We start from the raw sequence: 24,813 nt of genomic DNA on the forward strand, positions 1-24,813 counted from the left end.
CAAAAACGTGTATGTCAGATGTTCGCAACATCCACAGACGACGCTCGAGGTGCAGCACACCGAGTGGTGCATTAAGGACATAAGCCTTCTGCGCTGCAATGAGGACAATCGTCAGTTTTACGGACTCAGTGCGCAAAGTGCTACTATCATCTTTCAACTAAATTTTCTCTAGGTACATATGAAAACAGTAGACCTATTCCGCAAGCTACATCATAATTCGCAAATACCTTTTGACTATGTTCATGATAATTAGTTCAATTAATCATAATACTTAAGAAGTCCCACTCAAAAAATACATCCCTCTAGTCATTTGAGTGGTGCATGATCCAAATCCACTAACTCAAGTCCAATCATCACGTGAGTTGAGTATAGTTTCAGTGGTAAACATCTCTATGCTGATCATATCAACTATACGATTCATGCTCGAACTTTCGGTCTCTTGTGTTCCGAGGCCATGTCTGCAAATGCTAGGCTCGTCAAGTTTAACCCGAGTGTTCCGCGTGTGCAACTGTTTTGCACCCGTTGTATGTGAAGTTGAGTCTATCACACCCGATCATGACGTGGTGTCTCGAAACGAGGAACTGTCGCAACGGTGCACAGTCAGGGAGAACACAATTTCTTCTTGAAATTTTAGTGAGAGATCACCTTATAATGCTACCGTTGTTTGGTACGTCTCCAACATATCTATAATTTTTGATGGTTCCATGCTATTATCTTGTCAAACTTTGGATGTTTTGTATGCCTTTTATATCTTTTTTGGGACTAACTTATTAACTCAGTTCCAAGTGCTAGTTCCCGTTTTTAAGTGTTCTTGACCTTTTTCAGAGGAGAATATTAAAGGGAGTCCAAACGGAATAAAACCTCCGAAAAGATTACGCAGGGAGCGTGAGAACCAAGGCAGAGGGCACCAGGGGAGGCCACAAGCCCCCTAGCCGCGGCCTGGGGTGCGCGCCTAGCAGGCTTGTGGGCCCCCCATCTGCCCTACTTCTTCCGCCTATAAATCCCCGAAAAATCCAAAACCATGGGAGAGAGCCACGAAAATACTTTTCCGCCGCCGCAAGCTTCTGTCTCCGAAAGATCCCATCTGGGGCACGTTCTGGTGCCCTATCGGAGGGGCGATTCGGACACGGAGGGCTTCTTCATCAACACCATTGCCTCTCCGATGATGCATGAGTAGTTCACCATAGACCTTCGGGTCCATAGCTAGTAGCTAGATGGCTTCTTCTCTCTCTTGGACCTTCAATACAAAGTTCTCCATGATCTTCATGGCGATCTATCCGATGTAATCTTCTTTTGCGGTGTGTTTGTCGAGATCCGATGAATTGTGGATTTATGATCAGATTATCTATGAATCTTATTTCAGTTTCTACTGATCTCTTATGTGCATGATTTCATATCCTTGTAATTCTCTTTGAGTTGTGGGTTTTGTTTGGCCAACTTGATATATGATTCTTGCAATAGGAGAAGTGCTTCGTTTTGGGTTCATACCGTGCGGTGACCTCACCCAATGACAGAAGGGGTAGCGAGGCACGCATCGTGTTGTTGCCATCAAGGGTAAAAAGATGGGTTTTATATCTATTGCATGAATTTATCCCTCTAGATCATGTCATCTTGCTTTAGGCGTTATTCTGTTTGTCATGAACTCAATACACTAGATGCATGCTGGATAGCGGTCGATGTGTGGAGTAATATGTGACAGCCTGATGTTGATGTTCCAGAAGATTCCCCTTTCTTTTCGTTTTCGTCGTTTGGGTATTTTCATTTGTCGCATCATCATCGCATCATTCACATCATCTGCATTGCATCAACATCTTCGTTGCCGCCCGTTTTCAAAACTTGCATCCGTTAGGAGTTGCCGGTATCCGTCGTTGTCCGTTCTGAGCCCGACCGCACTCGCACGCTCCCGCGGCATCGTTCGAAACCCTGTTTTAAAAGTGTGCGTAAAACTTTCTCTGATCGAGGTGAAACTTGGCATGCGGTCGTGAGTAGTTATAGCTAGGCCGCGTGTCGAATTTCGTCGCGATCGGAGTTCGTCTGGTACCCGAACGGTCGACCGTAGCGGCACCGTATTCGGTCTACCGTCGGACGTTTGTCGGTGTTTTAAAAATCGTTGCCGCGCCGCATGTTCTCCCTCTCATCCCCGGATATCCCCTCTATATGGCCTCGTAACTGTTCCCGCATTCAGAATTAGTCGAATCCGACTGCGCGGTTGAAACCAGGGCATAATTTCGCTAAACCTAGCCTCCCCATTTGTCTATAAATAGACCCCTGTGCATATTAGACAGCCCCTCTTCTCCCACCTCAGGATCCGCGCCCCTAACCCTAATCCCACCTATCTCTCTCCTCCCTTGAGTCTACAGCCGCCGGGCCCGCGAAGCCCGCATTGGGCCCGCCCGAGCCCATCTGGGCCCGAGCTCCCCACAGCAGCAGCCCCACCGAGCCGAGGCACAGCCGCCGCTACTCCCATGCACGCCGCCCCTATGCGTCGCCGCCCTGACCGGCCGGCAGACGTAGCCGCCGCCTCCAGTCATCAGCTCCTCGCCGTCCTCGCGTCCTCGCCGTCCTCCGCCGTTGCGCGCATCACGTAGCTCCTGGCGCAGCCCGCCATGGCAAGCTCCCGAGCTACTGCCACCTCCGGTCGCCGTTCGCCAGCAGTTATGGGGACGCCGGCGCGAGATCCGCCCGACCCCGCGTCGGATCCAACTCCCTGCGGCCTCCCCGTCGGCCCCGAGTACCACCGGCGCCTCCTGCTGCCGGCGATGTCCTCTGCTCGTCCACGAGCGTAGGGAGGAGACGAGCAGTTCGCCCGCTCGGGCTGCCCCGTCGCCTCGCCCCGTGGGCCTCCACCTCGCCCCGGCCCAGCAGGAGCAACTGCCACCCGAGACCAGCCTCGGCCTCTAGGCCCACTTCCACGCGAGGCCCATCTTCGCCCCAAGCCCATGGTGAGTCCAGTTATCCCTCACCCTTGTTGCAATATTGATATCCTGCGCCCATGCTTCGTGTAGCCCGTTCGGAATAGATTTGGCCCATGTAGTATATTAGGAATTTTCGGAATTAGAATAAATTCCAGAATAGAGACGTATTTTAAAACGTGTATATCTTTTAATACGTGTGTCGGATCGGAATGTGTAGCATAAGGATTTAGTGTAGAATTCTGCGTAGATTTCGAATTTCCAACTTGCATAATTGTTTGACATCGTTTAGCATGCCGTATGCCTAGAAACACGTGCTGTCCTATTATGTTTCCGACCCGTATAATTTCTCGTGCGTGTCCGGACTGCCCGTATACCGTAGATTAAATGTCCATGTTTTAGGAATCATTTTTTCATGTATTTTAGAGCGGTCAATTGTATTTTTACGTGTAGGGATTTGCCGGTAATTTATTTTCCCGCGTATATGTTATTTTTCTCGCATTTATGTGCGGCATTATTTTGTGTTGCAAACCCCACATATTTTATATGTTTCCGGGGTAGAAAAATCCAAGGGATTTTTCTGTGCAATTAGTTTTAGCTTTTGAGCAAATTAGTTTGCGAGATATTTTGCCATGTTGCCCTTTTGTTTAATTCGTAGGATTTATTCCGTGCGTGTTTGACGGAGTTGTCAACTAGAGAGTTGATCTTGGATGTTTTGTTTAGCCCCTGGTATTTTTAGTTGCAATAGAAATGCATGTTTAGGTGTATTTTGATTGACCTCAAGTTGCTAGAAATAGTGCTGATTTGGAGGAGCTGAAATATTTCTAAGTCTGGAATCTTTTATATTTTGTTGCTGTCTTGTCTTGCTTGTATCTTGTGATCTGTAGCTCTTTTGAGGTTGGTACAATGGAGTTAGTTGTACCCCTTGTGTTTCTCTAGCACGCTGTAAATTTTCATGCCATTTGGAGTCCTGTAGCTATAGGTTTTGCTGCTGTCAATATAGCTTCAGATCGAAAACTGCACTTTCATGAGGTGTAATTTTCACTAAGTCTGAAATAGTGTGTGGGAAGCCATTTTGTGACTTCTTTCCCTAGTGTTCCTTTCTTCCATGCTAGTTGTTGTTAGTTATTTGTAGTAGTGCTTCTTTCCCTCTTTCGTGCCATGCTTTGCTTGAGTTTATCGGAGTTGTGTAGCCGTAGTTGTGGGGCGTCGAAAATGCTATGTGGCTGATTTTGGCAGATTGTAGTGAGTTCTTGTTCTGCTCGTAGTTGTTGAACCGTAGCTCCGATTTGAACGTGTCCTACATGAAACTTTCTTAGAATCTCGTGTAGTTTCATTTTCGCTTGCTGGTTGTATGATTTGAGGTGCTCGTAGCCGTCGTTGCACCCATATTGCATTCATGTCATCATATATTGCGGTGCTTGTATCTTTTGATCCGTAGCTCCGTTGGAGATGTTCTCTATGTGTAGATTGCTTGAAACGACGCGTAGAATCACGTGAACCTATTTTTTTTGCTGTTTAACAACTAATTAAATGTGTTAGTTTAGATCTGGACAGAATTGTAAATTAACATGTGAGGTCGTTTCGGAGGTGCTATATGCCATTTCCGAGCTCATTTCAAATGCCTAGATAGATAGTTTAATTACACTTCACCTCTTTCCATGTTTAATCACATTTAATACTGCCGCGTACTTAATCGGGATAGAACTAAATAATTAAACGTGGAGTTTCGTCAATATGCAACCCGTTGCATATTGAACTTCACTTAATGTGTGGTGTTTGTTCGTCGTGAATTGTCATGCCGCGTCTTGCATGTTTTCAGCTGCTCATGCATCATTTTTGTTGTTGCATCATGTGGTGAATTTCGTGTGTTGATTTGTGTTTCCGGTTTGCTTCGTCTCGATAGAGTTCCGCAACCGTGTCGGATTGTGAGGACCCGTTCGACTACGTCAGTTCGTCTGCTTCACGGAGCCATTCTTCTTCCAAGCGGGATCTCATGCAAGATGATCATTTCCCCAGATACCATTACTATCATTGCCATGCTAGTTTTACCGTTTCTATCGATTATTTCTCATTGCCTACCACATGTTAAATATCAGCCTCTCAACAATGCCATGTTAACCTTCAACCTGTACGACCTAGCAAACCACTGATTGGCTATGTTACCGCTTGCTTAACCCTGTGTTAGCGTTGCTAGTTGCAGGTGCAGTTGCTTCCATGCGAAAGCGTGGGTTCCTTGTTATATCACCATATTAATGCTATTTAATTTAATGGAACTATATACTTGGTAAAAGGTGGAAGGCTCGGCCTTTCTAGCCTGGTGTTTTGTTCCACCTTTGCCCCCTTAGTTTCCGGCTACCTGCGTTATGTTCCATAAATGACCGCTCCTAACATGATCGGGGTTCTTATGGGGACCCCCTTGATAATTCGTTTTAGATTAAAGCTGGTCTGGCAAGGCCCATCTTTGATACTACATTTGCTTAATAACCTAATAATAATGCATAGGGACCCGCCGGCACCCGCGGAGTAATTTAATCAACCCCCGGGCCAGTGCTCCTCGTGAGTGTTGGTCCAAAACAGAGCATCGTGCGGGGCCACCATGAGGAAACTCGAGGTTTGGCCCTCGTACGCTTTGCTTATCCGTCGTGTCCTGAGAACGAGGTACACGACTCCTATCGGGATCGCCGACACGTCGGGCGGCCTTGGTGGATTAGTTTTACCTTTGACGAGATATCTTGTGCATCGGGATTCCGGTGATGCTTTGGGTAATCTCAGAGTTGAGGTTTTCCACTAGGGAATCCGACGAGATCGCGAGGTTCGTGATTGAGGATTTCTATGCGGCTTGTGGTAATTTGTGATGGACTAGTTGGAGCACCCTGCAGGGTTAAATCTTTCAGAAAGCCGTGCCCACGGTTATGTGGCAACTTGGAGACTTTGTTTAACACTGGTTCTAGATAATTTGAAGTTAACTTAATTAAAACTTGCCAACTGTGTGCGTAACCATGACTATCTCTTTCGTGAGTTCTTTCTCCGACCGAGGACACGGTGGGGTTATGTCTGACGTAGGTAGGTGTTCAGGATCATTCATTTGATCATCAGTAGTTCACGTCCGTTATGCGTAGAACTTCCCCCTCTTATTTCTTGTTCTCGTAAGTTAGCCACCAAATATATGCTTAGCCGCTGCTGCAACCTCACCACTTAACCATACCTCACCCATTAAGCTTTGCTAGTCTTGATACCTTTGGAAATGAGATTGCTGAGTCCCTTGTGGCTCACAGATTACTACAACACCAGTTGTAGGTACAGGTAAAGGTTACTTGATGCGAGGGCGTTGATTGTTCATTTGGAGTTGCTTCTTCTTCTTCTTCTTCATCGATCTAGAATGGGTTCCCGGCCGGCAGCCTGGGATAGCAAGGATGGACGTCGTTCTTATTTTCTCGTTTGTTTTCGTCCGTAGTCGGACCCTGCTCTTACTCTCGATGTTTATGTAATGTACTGATGTGACTCTCATGTAGCTTGTGGCGAGTGTAAGCCAATTCTATTATATACCTCTTCTTTTAAGTACATGTACTTGTAACGATATCCATTCTTGCGACACGACGAGATGCGCTTCTATCCCTGACGAGGCCTTCGTGGCAAATTGAGGATAGGGCGCATCTTGGGCGTGACAAGTTGGTATCAGAGCAGTACCGACCTAGGAGCCCCCTTGATTGATCGAACTTGGCCGAGTCGAGTCTAGTGAAAAAAATACTTTGAATCTAGTTATATATCGGAGAGTAGGATTCTTTTTCTCCTCTTCTATGCTCTGGTGAGGAATCTTGACGTAATATTTTAATTCTACTCCTCTTCTCGCTCAAAAATTTTTTAGGATCACGCGGATATTTTTGGAATCTATATGATGCTGATGTGACGGAGTTCTGTGTTGGTGCCTCCTATCTGCTCTAGGTCTCAGGGGAGTTGAGCTCCAGGGGATTCTTGAGCACATCGTTATCATTCAGATTTCTTAGTATCTCAGAACGAAGGATGTTCGTAATTGCTTCAATACTAGTAGTGGCGAGATAACCCCGATGTCCCCAGTACTGGTGTAGATTGTTCTGGAGTACTGCCATACTCTGTATCGTTGTGATCACGAGGGTCTGTTGTAGATGAAGGTCCGAGATTCTGGTTGTGTGTTGACGGATGTGATACAGGTGACGGGTTAGTTTAGGAGTTGTGTGAAATATTCCTTGTATCCGTGTACCAGATTGCATGACCAGATATTTCGGGAATTCATAGGTGCGAATTCAAGTAGTTTCTTATAGGATAATCTTCCAACAAATGCATGATGTTAGGTTGGGGTTCGACATCTAGTGGATTCCTGTACACGAAAATATCGGACAAAATATTTCTTATGAGTTTGTTCTGGCTAATTGCAAGCCGCACCCTTTGTTTTGTTGAATATGGTAATTTAAGTTGCTTCGATGTCAAGTGGTGATTTCAGATCTTTCCTAATCTGTGTTCTCATATTTTTATGTGAGAGTATGAATTCTTTTGCTCAATCAGTTGTCTTATCAATTCCTTTCAACCGGAGTCATCATATCAATTCCATTCAACCGGTGTGCTTCTCTTTAGTGAATTCGATCCTCTTTAATTTTTGCAAGATCATTCTCTAATTTTATTCCGGAGTTCATCTCATCTGTCCCAAGTTGTCTTTGTTTTTCCCCGCCCTCCCACCCTTTTTTCTTAGTGATTCAATTTTCATCCAAGAGTTTTCTTTTCATTGTGCTTCCGCTATCTGTTCTTTTCTCTCCTACCCGGTGATTCGTTGTGAAGATTCTCAGGAGCTTCATGTTCATCTTTGTTCATTCTTGTCTTCCTTACCGGTGAATTTAATTCAGTTGTCCGTGTCATCATATCCTTTTCATCCTTGTAATTCTTTCCTATGTTGGAAATTTTTATCAGTCTATCTTCTTGTTGTCGTTTCTCTCTATTCTATCCGGAGTGTTGAAGTTATCTCAGAATTCTTGTTCTCGGTTCTTTTAAGTATTTCGAGGTTCTCAACCTCATCTAGTTCTCTTCATACCAGTGCAATATCTCCCATTCTAGCAATATTTTCAACGGTGATTTCTTTGAGTGGGCCCATAACCCACAGGTTCTTTCCCAGGATCTTATCCGCCTTTTGTAATCTTTCCCGGAGATCTTTAATTCTTCCCAACTATGATGTAAGTATGAATTTCATCAGTCATATCCCTTCTCCAAGACCTTTTGGAATTAATTCTCATATTTGGCTCAACCTTTCATTATTCTTTATTCCGGAGTATCTCAGTTAATTCTTGGTGGTATTCTTCTCATCATTCTCTTCTTTCAAACCGAAGAATTGTTTCTCTCGAATCTTGGTTCATTCTCTTGGATATTTGTCATTTCAGCTTTATGCCATCATCTTAATTGTTGTCAATCATGAGTATCCCTTTCTTGCTATCCGGTGCATTTCTGAGTTGTTTTCATTCTCGATCCTCCAAAGGCCATAATTTCAGAAGATTCTTCGTTCTCTCCTTTCAACTTTCATCCTCAATTCTTCTCAATTGTTGTCTCTTCGTTCGTCTCTCAATTATTCTGGTGTCTTGTTTAAATTTTTCTCTCAGGTGGATCAGGATCTCTTCATTCTCATGTGTCTCCATGCTTTCTTGGTATTCCCATTCAATTGTGAATTCTCACCGGTGTCTCCTTCAAGACTTCTTCTAGTGGTGCATATCTATCTCTCTCTTCAAGTTTCTTTCAAGAAGAATAAGTGATATGCTAAATCCGTTGCTTGTCATCAATTAAACTTGATGAAGGTTAAGCATAACATAATTCTTATTCTTGTTCATAGTAATCTGAATTTTTCTTCCGGAGTGGCTATTGATATCAATTCTTTTATCTAGCACTTATCTTTCTTTTCCGGAGTTTCAAGTTCTTTTAGTATCTCTTTGTGAAGCTTCATTTAAATTTTGGCAAGGTCATAATCTTATTCTTTTCTACCTTCATATCGTTGCATCATTCATTTGTATACGGAGGTCTTCATGGTGGTTCATCAAGGTTTCAATCCATTCTCAAGTGTTCTTCAAGATTCTTATTGGAGAACCTCAAGTATTTTTTCTCTTCCATTTTCGGTGCATTTGTTCTTCCGTTATCCTTTGAGGTGGTATTATAGCACTCTTGTTAGTGTAGGAGTCTCGAAGAGTTTTCCTCTCAAGAATGAGATAATTAAACCCACCAACTCTAGGATCATGAGATATTTTCAACCCATGATTTCTTCATTGAGCTATCTTGGTTTGGATTTCACCTAAAGCTTTTCCTATGGACTGTTGCTATCATGGTGCTTGTCAGTAATCCAAGTTCCCAATGTATCCTCTCGGTGTAAGGAATTGTTCATATCTTTTTTCTCCCAATCATTCCTTGTTTCTTTTAGTGGGTGGTTGTCACCTCATAAATGTGAGATGGTTTTCATAAGCCCACTACTATCTTGTTCCTCGATGTTGATTTTCCAACTACTACGTCAATTCTCTGTCCGGAGGCTCTTCAATTCTTTTTTCATGATAGTTGTCATTCTTTTCTTCATTCTCTTCTTTCGTATGAGCTAGTTCCTATTCTTTTGTTCAGGAGGCCTTGTGATATTGCTCTTTTAGGTCCATCATGTTGTTCTATCAAGATCATGGTTTCCCTTGCTCTATTGTACTTGTTTGTCGTGAATATTGTATAATTCTCTCTTCTTATCGAATTTTTTGTTCCATTTTCCTACCGAAGTGCTGCCGAAATTTTTCCGTGAATTCTTGCTTCCTTATCATATCAGTCCTCATCTCTTTGCAACCTTCAAGGATCATTGGTTTCACTCGTTTGTCAAAGAAGCGACGAAGTTTTACCTCTTGTTCTTTCTCATCCTCTCCCCCTTTCATTTTTGGATCTCGGGGCGAGATCCTCTTGTAGTGTAGGAGAGTTGTGACAGCCCGATGTCGACGTTCCAGAAGATTCCCCTTTCTTTCCATTTTCGTCGTGTGGGTATTTTCATTTGTCGCATCATCATCGCATCATTCACATCATCTGCATTGCATCGGCGTCTCCGTTGCCGCCCGTTTTTAAAACTTGCATCCGTTAGTAGTTGCCGGTATCCGTCGTTGTCCGTTCTGAGCCCGACCGCACTCGCACGCGCCCGCGGCATCGTTTGAAACCCTGTTTTAAAAGTGTGCGTAAAACTTTCTCTCATCGAGGTGAAACTTGGCATGTGGTCGTGATTAGTTATAGCTAGGCCGCTTGTCGAATTTCGTCGCGGTCGGAGTTCGTCTGGTACCCGAACGGTCGACCGTAGCGGTACCGTATTCGGTCTACCGTCGAACGTCTTCCGGTGTTTTAAAAATTCGTTGCCGCGCCGCACGTTCTCCCTCTCGTCCCCGGATATCCCCTCTACACGGCCTCGTAACCGTTCCCGCATTCGGAATTAGTCAAATCCGACTGCGCGGTTGAAACCGGGGCAGAATTTTGCTAAACCTAGCCTCCCCATTTGTCTATGAATAGACCCCCGTGCATATTAAACAACCCCTCTCCTCCCACCTCGGGATCCGCGCCCCTAACCCTAATCCCACCTCTCTCTCTCCTCCCTTCAGCCTCCAGCCACCGGGCCCGCGAAGCCCGCGTTGGGCCCGCCCGAGCCCATCTGGGCCCGAGCTCCCCACAGCAGCAGCCCCGCCTAGCCGAGGCACAGCCGCCGCTGCTCCCGTGCGCGCCGCCCCTATGCCTCGCCGCCCAGACCGGCTGGCTGCCGTAGCCGCCGCCTCCGGGCATCAGCTCCTCGCCGTCCTCGCGTCCTCGCCGTCCTCCGCCGCTGCGCGCATCACGTAACTCTTGGCGCAGCCCGCCAAGGCGAGCTCCCGAGCTACTGCCACCTCCGATCGCCTTCCGGCAGCAGTTATGGGGAGTCCGGCGCGAGATCCGCCCAGCCCCGCATCGGATCCAACTCCCGGCGGCCTCCCTGCCGGCCCCGAATACCACCGGCGCCTCCTGCTACCGGCGATGTCCTCTGCTCATCCACGAGCGCAAAGAGGATACGAGTAGTTCGCCCGCTCGGGCTGCCCCATCGCCTCGCCCCGTGGGCCTCCACCTCGCCCCGACCCAGCAGGAGCAACTGCCACCCGAGACCAGCCTCCGCCTCCAGGCCCACTTCCACGCGAGGCCCATCTTTGCCCCAAGCCCATGGTGAGTCCAGTTATCCCTCACCCTTGTTGCAATATTGATATCCTGCGTCCATGCTCTGTGTAGCCCGTTCGGAATAGATTCGGCCCATGTAGTATATTAGGAATTTTCGGAATTAGAATAAATTCCAGAATATAGACGTATTTTAAAACGCGTATATATTTTAATACGTGTGTCGGATCGGAATGTGTAGCATATGGATTTTGTGTAGAATTCTGCGTAGATTTCGAATTTCCAACTTGCATAATTGTTTGACATCGTTTAGCGTGTCGTATGCCTAGAAACACGTGCTGTCCTATTATGTTTCCGACCCGTATAATTTCTCGTGCGTGTCCGGACTACCGGTATGCCGTAGATTAAATGTCCATGTTTTAGGAATCATTTTTGCATGTATTTTAGAGCGGTCAATTGTATTTTGACGTGTAGGGATTTGCCGGTAATTTATTTTCCCGCGTATAGGTTATTTTTCTCGCATTTATGTGCGGCATTATTTTGTGTTGCAAACCCCACATATTTTATATGTCTCTGTGCAATTAGTTTTAGCTTTTGAGCAAATTAGTTCGCGAGATATTTTGCCATGTTGCCCTTTTGTTTAATTCATAGGATTTATTCCGTGCGTTGTTTGACGGAGTTGTCAACTAGAGAGTTGATCTTGGATGTTTTTTTTAGCCCCTGATATTTTTAGTTGCAATAGAAATGCATGTTTAGGTGTGTTTTGATTGCCCTCAAGTTGCTAGAAATAGTGCTGATTTGGAGGAGCTGAAATATTTCTAAGTCTGGAATCTGTTATATTTTGTTGCTGTCTTGTCTTGCCTGTATCTTGTGATCTGTAGATCTTTTGAGGTTGGTGCAATGGAGTTAGTTGTACCCCTTGTGTTTCTCTAGCATGCTATAAATTTTCATCCCATTTGGAGTCCTTTAGCTATAGGTTTTGCTACTGTCAATATAGCTTCAGATCGAGAGCTGCACTTTCATGAGCTGTAATTTTCAGTAAGTCTGAAATAGTGTGTGGGAAGCCATTTTGTGACCTCTTTCCCTAGTGTTCCTTGCTGCCATGCTAGTTGTTGTTAGTTGTTTGTAGTAGTGCTTCTTGCCCTCTTTCGTTCCATGCCTTGCTTGAGTTTATCGGAGTTGTGTAGCCGTAGTTGTGGGGCGTCGAAAATGCTATGTGGCTGATTTTGGTAGATTGTAGTCAGTTCTTGTTTTGCTCGTAGTTGTTGAACTGTAGCTCCAATTTGAACGTTTCCAACATGAAACTTGCTTAGAATCTCGTGTAGTTTCATTTTCTCTTGCTGGTTGTATGATTTGAGGTGCTCGTAGCCGTCGTTGCACCCATATTGCATTCATGTCATCATATATTGCGGTGCTTGTATCTTTTGATCCGTAGCTCCGCTGGAGATGTTCTCTACGTGTAGATTGGTTGAAACGACGCGTAAAATCACGTGAACCTATTTGTTTTTCTATTTAACAACTAATTAAATGTGTTAGTTTAGATCTGGACAGAATTGTAAATTAACATGTGAGGTCGTTTCGGAGGTGCTATATGCCATTTCCGACCTCATTTCAAATGCCTAGATAGATAGTTTAATTACACTTCACCTCTTGCCATGTTTAATCACATTTAATACTGCCGCGTACTTAATCGGGATAGAACTAAATAATTAAACATGGAGTTTTGTCAATATGCAACCCATTGCATATTGAACTTCACTTAATGTGTGGTGTTTGTTCGTCGTGAATTGTCATGCCGCGTCTTCCATGTTTTCAGCTGCTCATGCATCATTTTTGTTGTTGCATCATGTGCTGAATTTCGTGTGTTGATTTGTGTTTCCGGTTTGCTTCGTCTCGATAGAGTTCCGCAACCGTGTCGGATTGTGAGGACCCGTTCGACTACGTCAGTTCGTCTACTTCACGGAGCCATTCTTCTTCCAAGCGGGATCTCAGGCAAGATCATCATTTCCCCAGATACCAATACTATCATTGCCATGCTAGTTTTACCGTTTCTATCGATTATGTCTCATTGCCTACCACATGTTAAATATCAGCCTCTCAACAATGCCATGTTAACCTTCAACCTGTACGACCTAGCAAACCACTGATTGGCTATGTTACCGCTTGCTTAACCCTGTGTTAGCGTTGCTAGTTGCAGGTGCAGTTGCTTCCATGCGAAAGCGTGGGTTCCTTGTTATATCACCATATTAATGCTATTTAATTTAATGGACCTATATACTTGGTAAAAGGTGGAAGGCTCGGCCTTTCTAGCCTGGTGTTTTGTTCCACCTTTGCCCCCTTAGTTTCCGGCTACCTGTGTTATGTTCCATAAATGATCGCTCCTAACACGATCGGGGTTGTTATGGGGACCCCCTTGATAATTCGTTTTAGATTAAAGCTGGTCTGGCAAGGCCCAACTTTGGTACTACATTTGCCTAATAACCTAATCATAATGCATAGGGACCCGCCGGCACCCGCAGACTAATTTAATCAACCCCCGGTCCAGTGCTCCTCATGAGTGTTGGTCCAAAACAGAGCACCGTGTGGGGCCACCATGAGGAAACACGAGGTTTGGCACTCGTACCCTTCGCTTATCCGTCTTGTCCTGAGAACGAGGTACACGACTCCTATCGGGATCGTCGACACGTCGGGCGGCCTTGCTGGAGTAGTTTTACCTTTGACAAGATATCTTGTGCATCGGGATTCCGGTGAACCTTTGGGTAATCTCAGAGTTGAGGTTTTCCAGTAGGGAATCCGACGAGATCGCGAGCTTCCTGATTGAGGATTTCTATGCGGCTTGTGGTAATTTGTGATGGACTAGTTGGAGCACCCCTGCAGGGTTAAATCTTTCGGAAAGCCGTGCCCGCGGTTATGTGGCAACGTGGAAACTTTGTTTAACACTGGTTCTAGATAACTTGAAGTTAACTTAATTAAAACTTGCCAACTGTGTGCGTAACCGTGACAGTCTCTTTCGTGAGTTCTTTCTCCGATGGAGGACACGGTGGGGTTATGTTTGACGTAGGTAGGTGATTAGGATCCTTCATTTGATCATCAGTAGTTCACGTCCGTTATGCGTAGAACTTCCCCCTCTTATTTCTTGTACTCATAAGTTAGCCACCAAATATATGCTTAGCCGCTACTGCAACCTCACCACTTAACCGTACCTCACCCATTAAGCTTTGCTAGTCTTGATACCTTTGGAAATGAGATTGCTGAGTCCCCTGTGGCTGACAGATTACTACAACACCAGTTGCATGTATAGGTAAAGGTTACTTGACGCGAGCGCGTTGATTGTTCATTTGGAGTTGCTTCTTCTTCTTCTTCATTTATCTAGGATGGGTTCCAGGGCGGCAGCCTGGGATAGCAAGGATGCACGTCGTTCTTATTTTCTCGTTTGTTTTCGTCCGTAGTCGGACCCTGCTCTTACTCTTGATGTTTATGTAATGTACTGATGTGACTCTGATGTAGCTTGTGGCGAGTGTAAGCCAATTCTATTATATACCTCTTCTTTTCAGTACATGTACTTGTAACGATATCCATTTTGGCGACACGACGAGATGCGTTTCTATCCCTGACGAGGCCTTCGTGCCAAATTGAGGATAGGGTCGCATCTTGGGCGTGACATAATAGTAGTAGATGCAGAAAGTGTCGGTCTACTTGTCTCGGACGTGATGCCTATATGTATGATCATTGCCTTAGATATCGTCATGACTTTGCGCGGTTCTATAAATTGCTCGACAGTAATTCGTTCACCCACCGTAATATTTGCTATCATGAGAGAAGCCTCTTGTGGACACTAAGGCCCCCGGGTCTACTTCACATCATATTTTCAGCCCTACACTTTTACTTTGTTGCACTTTCCGCCTTCATATCTCACCTTGCAATCAATCGTGAAGGGATTGACAATCCCTTTGTAGTGTTGGGTGCAAGTTTGTTGTTTTTGAGCAGGTACGGTGGATACTTGGCTTAATACTCCTACTGGATTGATACCTTGGTTCTCAAACTGAGGGAAATACTTACTGCTACTGTGCTGCATCACCCTTTCCTCTTCAAGGCAAAAAACCAACGCAAGCTCAAGAGGTAGCAAGAAGAATTTCTGGCGTCGTTATCCAAGTAACCGTCGCAAACTCATCTCTTGCATTTACTTTTTTTGCCTCTGGTTTTCCTCTCCCCTACTTCTGAAAAACAAAAATTTACAAAAATATTTGCCTTTTTCGTTCGCCCTTTTCTTTCGCTTGCTTTCTGTTCGCTTGTGTGCTTGTCTACCTGCTGAGACCTGTATGGCCCAACCAAAGGATTATGATGCTTACTACACAAGGTTGGAAGAGATTGAAACTGGTGTTAATGGCTTCATGTCTACAAAGTTTGATTATAATAGATACTTCCATAGGGAACTAAGGGAGCAAAATTCTTTTATGGCTTTTATGTATAAAGAAGTTGATGATATGGCCAAAGAATTCCTTGCGCTAAATTCTCAGTTTGCTCGTCTTGAAAAATTGGTAGGCCAGATTTCTGATAAACCGGCTACCTTAGTCAATAAAATGGCTGCTAAACCTAAAATATGTGATGAGAATCACGAAGATCTTAAAGTGCTTGGTGTGACTCCCATTGAATCCTTGTTTTCTAGTGGCAAACCTAATGATGATGGGGCTGGATATGAATCCACTTTGGTTGAAAAACGCCCCAATGATTCGGAGTCCACCTATCTTGATGCTAAAAGCATTGAAAGTGGAGTAGAGGATATCAAAACTTTGAGTAGTAATGAAACCACTACTTCGGATTTCAAGGAATTCAATTATGATAGTTGCTCCTTGATTGAATGTATTTCCTTTATGCAATCCATGCTAAACTCTCCACACACTTATAGCCAAAACAAGGCCTTTACCGATCATATCGTCGATGCTATGATGAAATATCTTGAAGAGAAACTTGAATTGGAAGTTTCTATTCCTAGAAAACTTCATGATGAGTGGGAACCTACTATCAAAATCAAGATCAAAAACTATTAATGCAATGCTTTGTGTGACTTGGGTGCTAGTGTTTCCGCGATTCCAAAGTCTTTGTGTGATGTTCTAGGCTTCAATGAGATTGATGAGTGCTCTTTTAATTTGCATCTTGCGGATTCTACTGTTAAGAAACCTATGTGATGAATCGATGATGTTCTTATTATTGCAAATAGGAACTATGTACCCGTAGATTTTATTGTGCTTGATATTGATTGCAATCCTACATGTCCTATCATTCTTGGTAGACCTTTCCTAAGGACTATTCGCGTTGTCATTGATATGAAGGAAGGGAATATTACATTTCAATTTCCATTAAAGAAGGGCATGGAACATTTTCCTAGAAAGAAAATAAGATTGCCTTATGAATCCATGATGAGGGCTACTTATGGTTTGGGTACCAAAGACGACGATACGTGATTCTATCACCTTTTCCCAAAGGGCGTTAAACAATAGCGCTTGTTGGGAGGCAACCCAATGAATTTATGTTTGCTTTTTGCTTTCTGTTTTGTTGCGTCCACACCATCATAAACTGTTATGATTGTGTTTTTTGTGTTTCTTTTTGTGTTTGACCCAAGTAAAACTTTTATGACTAGTTTTGGTAATGGTTGTTTGATCATGCTGGAAAAAGACAGAAACTTTTCGTTCACGAAATTAATTTTCATTTTTATCCAGAAATAGCTTTTGAGTTGATTCTTTTTGCTGCTGGTTGATATGCCAATTACCCAAATTTTCGTATGTTTTTAGAATTTGTGAGATACCATAAGTATATGAAGTATACAGATTGCTACAGACTGGTCTGTTTTTGACAGATTCTTTTTTTGTTGTGTTTATTGCTTATTTTGATGAAACTATAGATAGTATGGGGGGTGTACTAGCCATGGAAAAGTGAGAATACAGTAATCTAACACCAATATAAATAGAAATCAAGTTCCTACAGTACCTCAAGAGGTGGTAGTTTGTTTTCTTGTGCTAATGATATCACGAGTTTCTGTTTAAGTTTTGTGTTGTGAAGTTTTCAAGTTTTGGGTGATGTTCTCATGGACTAAGGGATAAAGAGTGGAAAAATCTCAAGATTGGGGATGCCCAAGGCATCCCAAGCCAAATTCAAGGACACCAAAAATCCTAAGCTTGGGGATGCCCCGGGAAGGCATCCCCTCTTTCGTCTTCAATCCATCGGTAACATTACTTGGAGCTATATTTTTATTCACCACATGATATGTGTTTTGCTTGGAGCGTCGTGTATTATAGGAGTATTTTATTTTTGTTGTGTTACAATCATCCTTCCTGCACACCTTTTGAGAGAGACATGCACTCATCGTGAATTTGCTAGAATACTCATTGAGCTTCGCTTATATCTTTTGAGTTAGGGAATTTAGTTCACATGTGCTTCACTTATATCTTTTGAACTAGATAACTTTGCTCTAAGTGCTTCACTTATATCTTTTAGAGCACGGTGTTGTCATATTTTGGAGAAATAAGAACTCTCGATCTTGACTTATATCTTTTTGAGAGTGCTCTCTCTGAGTAACTTGGTAGTTGGCTTGTGCTATGAATGTAGTCCTAAAGATGATAGGCGTCCAAAGAGGATACAATAAAAATTCCATATTCTTGTGCATTGATTAGAAAGAGAAGTCTTATTCCTCTCAGTTAGTTTTGAGACATGGATTTGGTAATATTAAGAGTCATGTTAGTAAGGTGTTGTGAATCTAGAAATACTTGTGTTGAAGTTAGTGATTCTCGTAACATGCACGTATGGTGAACCACTATGTTAGGAAGTCGGAGCATAGTTGATTTATTGATTGTTATCCTTTGTGTTGCGGTCGGGATCGCGCGATGGTTAACACCTACCAACCCTTCCCCTAGGAGTATGCGTTTAGCACTTTGTTTCAATTACTAATAAAAACTTTCGCAATAAGTATGTGAGTTCTTCATGACTAATGTGAGTCCATGGTATAGATGCACTTTCACCTTCCACCATTGCTAGCCTTTCTAGTGCCGCGCAACTTTCACCGGTACACAAAACCACCATAGATCTTCCTCAAAATAGCCACCATACCTATCTATTATGGCCTTTTCATAGCCATTCCGAGATATATTGCCATGCAACTCCCACCGTTTCGTCTCATGACTTGTGCCGTCACTTACATATTGCCATTGCATGATCGTAAGATTGCTCGCGAGATGTTTCAACGTCATATGCCAAGCTAGATCGTTGGACATCCCGATACACTACCGGAGGCATTTCCTATAGAGTCATCATCGTTCTAAGCATTGAGATGTGAGTAAATGAAAGTGTGATGATCATCATTATTAGAGCATTGTCCCATGTGAGGAAATAAAAAAAAAGAGGCCAAAGTTGCCCACAAGAAAAAAACAAAACAAATATGGAAAGAGGCCAGAGAGCACAAAAAAAGAGAGAAAAAGAGAGAAGGGACAATGCTACTATCTTTTTCCACACTTGTGCTTCATAATAGCACCATGTTCTTCATGATTGAGAGTCTCTTATTTTGTCACCACCATATACTAGTGGGAATCTTCATTATGTAACTTGGCTTGTATATTCCAATGATGGGCTTCCTCAAAATTGCCCTACGTTTTTGTGAGCAAGCAAGTTGGATGCACACCCACTAGTTCTCCTTTTGAGCTTTCACATACTTATAGCTCTAAGTTCATCCATTGCATGGTAAGACCTACTCTTTCACATTGATATATATTGATGGGCATCTCCATAGCCCTTTGATACACCGAGTCAATGTGACCATGTCCTCCTTTGTGCCTCACAACCTCCACCACACTCTATTTCACCTATAGTGCTATATCCATGGCTCACGCTCATGTATTGCGTGAGAGTTGAAAAAGGTTTGAGAAAGTAAGAGTGTGAAAACAATTAATTGGCCAATACCGGGATTGTGCATGATTTAAATTCGTTGTGTGGGGATGATGGAGCATAGCCAGACTATATGATTTTTTAGGGATAACTTTCTTTGGCCTTGTTATTTTGAAAGTTCATGATTACCTTGCTAGTTTGCTTGAAGTCTTATTGTTTTCATGTCAATATAAAACTATTGTTTTGAATCTTACGGTCTGAACATTCATGTCACATGAAAGAAGTTATAAAGGACAAATATGCTAGGTAGCATTCCACATCAAAAATTCATTATTTATCACTTACCTACCCGAGGACGAGAAAGAGTTAAGCTTGGGGATGCTTGATACGTCTCCAATGTATCTATAATTTTTGATGGTTCCATGCTATTATCTTGTCAAACTTTGGATGTTTTGAATGCCTTCTATATCTTTTTTGGGACTAACTTATTAACTCAGTGCCAAGTGCCAGTTCTTGTTTTTTCCGTGTTTTTGACCTTTTTCAGAGGAGAATATTAAACGGTGTCCATACGGAATAAAACCTCCGAAAATAATTTTTTCCAGAACAGAAGATACGCAGGGAGCTTGAGAACCAAGGGAGAGGGCACCAGGGGAGGCCCCAAGCCCCCTAGCCACGGCCTGGGGGGGCGCCTAGCAGGCTTGTGGGCCCCCTATGGCTCCTCTACCCTACTTCTTCCGCCTATAAATCCCCAAATAATCCAAAACCACGGGAGAGAGCCAGGAAAATACTTTTCCGCCGCCGCAAGCTTCTGTCTCTGCAAGATCCCATCTAGGGCATGTTCTGGTGCCCTTCCGGAGGGTGTATTTGGACACAGAGGGCTTCTTCATCAACACCATTGCCTCTCCGATGATGTGTGAGTAGTTCACCATAGACCTTCAGGTCCATAGCTAGTAGCTAGATGGCTTCTTCTCTCTCTTGGATCTTCAATACAAAGTTCTCCATGATCTTCATGGAGATCTATCCGATGTAATCTTCTTTTGCGGTGTGTTTGTAGAGATCCGATGAATTGTGGATTTATGATCAGATTATGTATGAATCTTGTTTGAGTTTCTACTGATCTCTTATATGCATGACTTCATATCCTTGTAATTCTCTTCGAGTTGTGGGTTTTGTTTGGCCAACTTGATCTATGATTCTTGCAATGGGAGAAGTGCTTGGTTTTGGGTTCATACCATGTGGTGACCTCACCCAGTGATGGAAGGGGTAGCGAGGCACGCATCATGTTGTTGCCATCAAGGTTAAAAGATGGTGTTTATATCTATTGCATGAATTTATCCCTCTACATCATGTCATCTTGCTTAAGGCATTACTCTGTTTGTCATGAACTCAATACACTAGATGCATGCTGGATAGTGATTGTTGTGTGGAGTAATAGTAGTAGATGCAGAAAGTATCGGTCTACTTGTCTCGGACATGATTCCTATATGTATGATCATTGCCTTAGATATCGTCATGACTTTGCGCGGTTCTATCAATTGCTCGACAGTAATTCGTTTACCCACCGTAATATTTGCTATCATGAGAGAAGCCTCTAGTGAATACTATGCCCCCCGGGTCTACTTCACATCATATTTTCAGCCCTACACTTTTACTTTGTTGCACTTTTGGCCTTCAGATCTCACTTTGCAATCAATCGTGAAGGGATTGCCAACCCCTTTGTAGCATTGGTGCAAGTTTGTTATTTTTGCGCAGGTACGGTGGAGACTTGGCTTGATACTCCTACTGGATTGATACCTTGGTTCTCAAACTGAGGGAAATACTTACTGCTACTGTGCTGCATCACCCTTTCCTCTTCAAGGGAAAAAAACCAACGCAAGCTCAAGAGGTAGCATCGTTCTAAGCAAAATAAGGTGCATAAAAGGATTAACATCACATGCAATTCATAAGTGACATGATATGGCCATCATCTTGTGCTTCTGGATCTCCATCACCAAAGCACCGGCTTGATATTCTTGTCACCGGCGCCACACCATGATCTCCATCATCATGCCGCCATCGAGGTTGTCGTGCTATCTATGCTATTATGTCGGGACCCCGATCCTAAGCCATAGGAATCCAGCCTGTAACACATCGCATCCCTTTGTGGTCTCACGCACGGTTAACTCCACGGCTGCAGCCTTACCTCAGCCGGGACCGTTTGCGTCTTTTGACTCACGTATGCGATAGTGTCGCTAGCAATCCAATGTCAAAGAACCCGGATCGACATGTCTAGTCATAAATCAAAGTGGCAGTACCGCACAAGGACAGGCATACATGACCCAACAAAGCAGGTGTCGGTCATCAGCGAACGTAGACGAGTCGTAGCAAGCTACAAGGACTCCATTACGTCGCGTGACATTTCCCCAAAGGGGACAGACACAGCAGCTAAGAAGGACACATGCCGGTCAACCAATGAGTCCGGAGCAGTAGCGAACTACCAAGGCTCGTTGGAACACAAAGGGGCATTTCCTTATAAGGAGTGCTACTAAAGTTTACGACTAGGTATTCGAACCCCATACATATCAGGTAAGACACACGTACGCATGACATACCGATATGTATAGATACATCGATGGCATCACAACATAACCATAAACATACAAGCTTTATTTAAGAGGCTCGGAAGAGCCACACACATAATATTACACATTAAGGGTCTCACGACCCATAATAGCAGTCATACAAATACAAGCCAGTGGAAGAGTTATAAACTGTCTGGGTACAGACAGGGCAACTAGCAGGCACATGGCCTGACTATACTACAGAGCCGATGTAGGGCCAGATCGTAGCTGGGACACCAGCTACTCGTCGTCGTCGATGTCTATGAAGAACCCTCCATTAGGGTCATTAGCAACCTCTGCAACATTTCTTAAGCAAACATCAGTACGAAGGTACTCAGCAAGACTTCAGGAGAACTAACTACTCATGCAAGGTATCAAAAGGTATTATGGGGTTTCATGCGGGAAGCCAGCATATGACTCGTGGCTAGACACTTACATTTTTAAATAATTTTGACAACTTGATTTCTCGCACACGAGTCCACTAACACCACAACAATACACTATCGTGGAATCATTCTGTATCCGTATGGAAATGCCGTCCACGACACTCACGCTTATCTTGGCAATTTTATGAGTAGCCATTGAAGTTATCTATGAACAACATATGTCTCCAAGTAGTCCATATCCGCGGACGCGGCTATTCGAATAGATCCTAACCCTGCAGGGGTGTACTTCGTCACACACGCTCTCGCCACTTATCGCCATGTGCACGTCCTGCACCTCGGCAACCTTCAAGCGGAAGCCCAGCGAGGGAGTCGGCCACGACGGTTAACCACACTAGTACCTAGTCCAGGTTTATGGCCTATCTGAGAGTAACCCGTACGGAAGTCCGGCCGAGGTTTTCGCCACGGCCTCAAACGATGTGCGCAGGGTTCCCAAGCCCACCATCCGGGTGCCACTTGGTACACCGTGCCACTGCCTACCGCATCACGGCCCACCTCTCAGGTCAGCACCATGCACGGCCTCCAGCATTACTATAAACACCAGAAACTACTTGCAACTCCTGGACCGAGTACTATGCGATTAATAGGACGAGCGGGGTCATATTTCAGGGCCCAGCATGTGGTAGTATCTAGTCATGGATTACATACACGGAACTCAGTTCCTAAGGACGGTTCCAATGAAACAACCCGCCATGTACTCCTACACAGCCTTTCACCGGTACCTTTACCAAAACAAGTTCAACACACAACCTTTGCTCACCAAACACATTCCACAATTCTGTTCATCTCCCAGATGACAGACCATACACAACTCTAAGCATAGCATGCATAGCAGGATAAGGCGCATCATAGCTCAAGCAACTACCAGGTATGCTAGGTTGCAAGGTTCGGCTATTTACTGTGACAAGGTTAAGTCATGCAAAGGAAGTGGGTTCAACTATCGTGGCAAAAGTAGTTGAAGCATTTGATCTTAAATGCAATAATTAGGTGCAGGAGCAAGAACATGGGAGTTATCAGGATGATCAAAGGGGTTTCTTGCCTTGTTGCTCAGAGGAGGAACGATATCCGTCACACGGATATTCGGTGGAATCCGGGGGTGCGGAGCCTACCGAAATAAATGGCAACATTCAATAACAATCATATGCACTCAAAATGATGCATGAGCATGGCATGAGAATGCAAGGTGATAAGTTATTATTTTCAACATGTATTAGATTTAGAGTTGATTTCAATCGCATTCGAATATCAATTCCAAACGGGGTATTCGGATACCGTTTTAATTGATTCGACCTGATGCTCAGATCAACTTGATGTTAACATGCATGAAATGTCATGTTATGGTACTGATTTGTAATTGGGACAGTGGTGATCATTGTATTCATAATGAAATTTGAATAATTTTCCGAATTCCATTTAAAAAGTAATTATAAGAATTGAATTATTCCTTATTCCACAATTTAGGGTTCTGTAACTTTTTCAAACATAGTTGAAAATAGCATAATCAGAATCCTTGAATTTTTCTGATACTTTTTCATATATAAATTATTTTCATTGGAGTTACAGATTAATTTCTATGATTTTTACAAGTTTTAGCAATTTCCTGAATTAGGTTTATACTGGAAATTCTATTTATTGCATCAGACTGACGTCAGCAGGTCAGCCGACCTGCTCAGGTCAAACCTGACAGGGGGGCCACACTGGTCAGCCTCTCTGGGACTAATCCCGCGCTGACCAGCCCTAATTGAGGTTTGACTTGGCCTTGGGCCCACTTGTCATCGAGTGATTAAGTCCTGAGCTGCTGGGTTAGCTTTGCCACGTCGACCCCCACCGGAGGGTGGTCGCCGGCGACCAGGCCCGCGGCGGAGGGCTCGCCGGAGGCGACCTAAACGGCGCTGCACAGCACCAAAACGCACGTGGTTTGCAGCTACGGCACGCTGGCGAAGTGGCCGATCTGGCAGGAGCATCAGGGGAGGCTAGGGTCGCCGGAAAAGGCGCCGGCGACGAGCCGGAGCGGTTGCCGAAGCTCGGCCTTCTATGAGAGACGGCTCTAGGGCACGGGGAGGGCAGTTGGACGGCTCGACACGCTCCTGGAGGCTCCAGGAGCTCGAATCCTAGCTCGGGCGTGTGGATCGGACACCACAGCGACGGCGACGACATGACCGGCGGCGAGGAGCTCTCGGCCTTGGTGGGGAACTAGGCTACGATGCACGGGAGAGCGTGGGGCGAGAGGGGAAACGACGACGAGCTCACGGCGGTTCCGATGGTGCTGAAGAGGGGCTCGGGGATGCGCCGGAGGGAGCGAATCGATGGGAGAAGTCCGGCGGCCGGAGGTGGAAGACGACGGCGTTGGGGGCGATGCAGAGCTTGGGGAAGCTTCGGCTTCTGCAGAGATGACCAGGGCGACGAGGCGGAGCTAACAGACTACTCGGAGGCGGGATCCCATGGCTAGAGGTGCTGCTTCTCAAGCTCGAGCTCGGTTCCAATGGCGGAAGCAAGGAGGAGGAAGAGATCCGGGAGGAGGGAGAGAGCCGAAGCGGGGAATGGATAGGGGAGGCCTCAGGGGGCTTATCCCTGGCCTTGCCAGCGCGAGGCGGCGGCCAGGCAGGCGCACAGGTGCGTGGCCGCGCCGGAGGAGGCGGCGGCCACCTCCTGCTGCCTACTGGCGCGAGGGAGGGGATGAGCGAGGGAGATGGGCCGGGCCAGGCTACGCGACAGGTAACTCTTTTCCCTTTTTCTTCTATTTTTGTTTTTTCCTTTTGCTAACTATTGTTTTTCTAATTATTTCAGCTCCAAAACAAAAAGTAAAAACTATTTTAGACCTCCTGAAATATT

The sequence above is a fragment of the Hordeum vulgare genome, chromosome 1H, assembly GCF_904849725.1.
Source record: "Hordeum vulgare subsp. vulgare chromosome 1H, MorexV3_pseudomolecules_assembly, whole genome shotgun sequence".
NCBI classification, from domain to species: Eukaryota; Viridiplantae; Streptophyta; class Magnoliopsida; order Poales; family Poaceae; genus Hordeum; species Hordeum vulgare.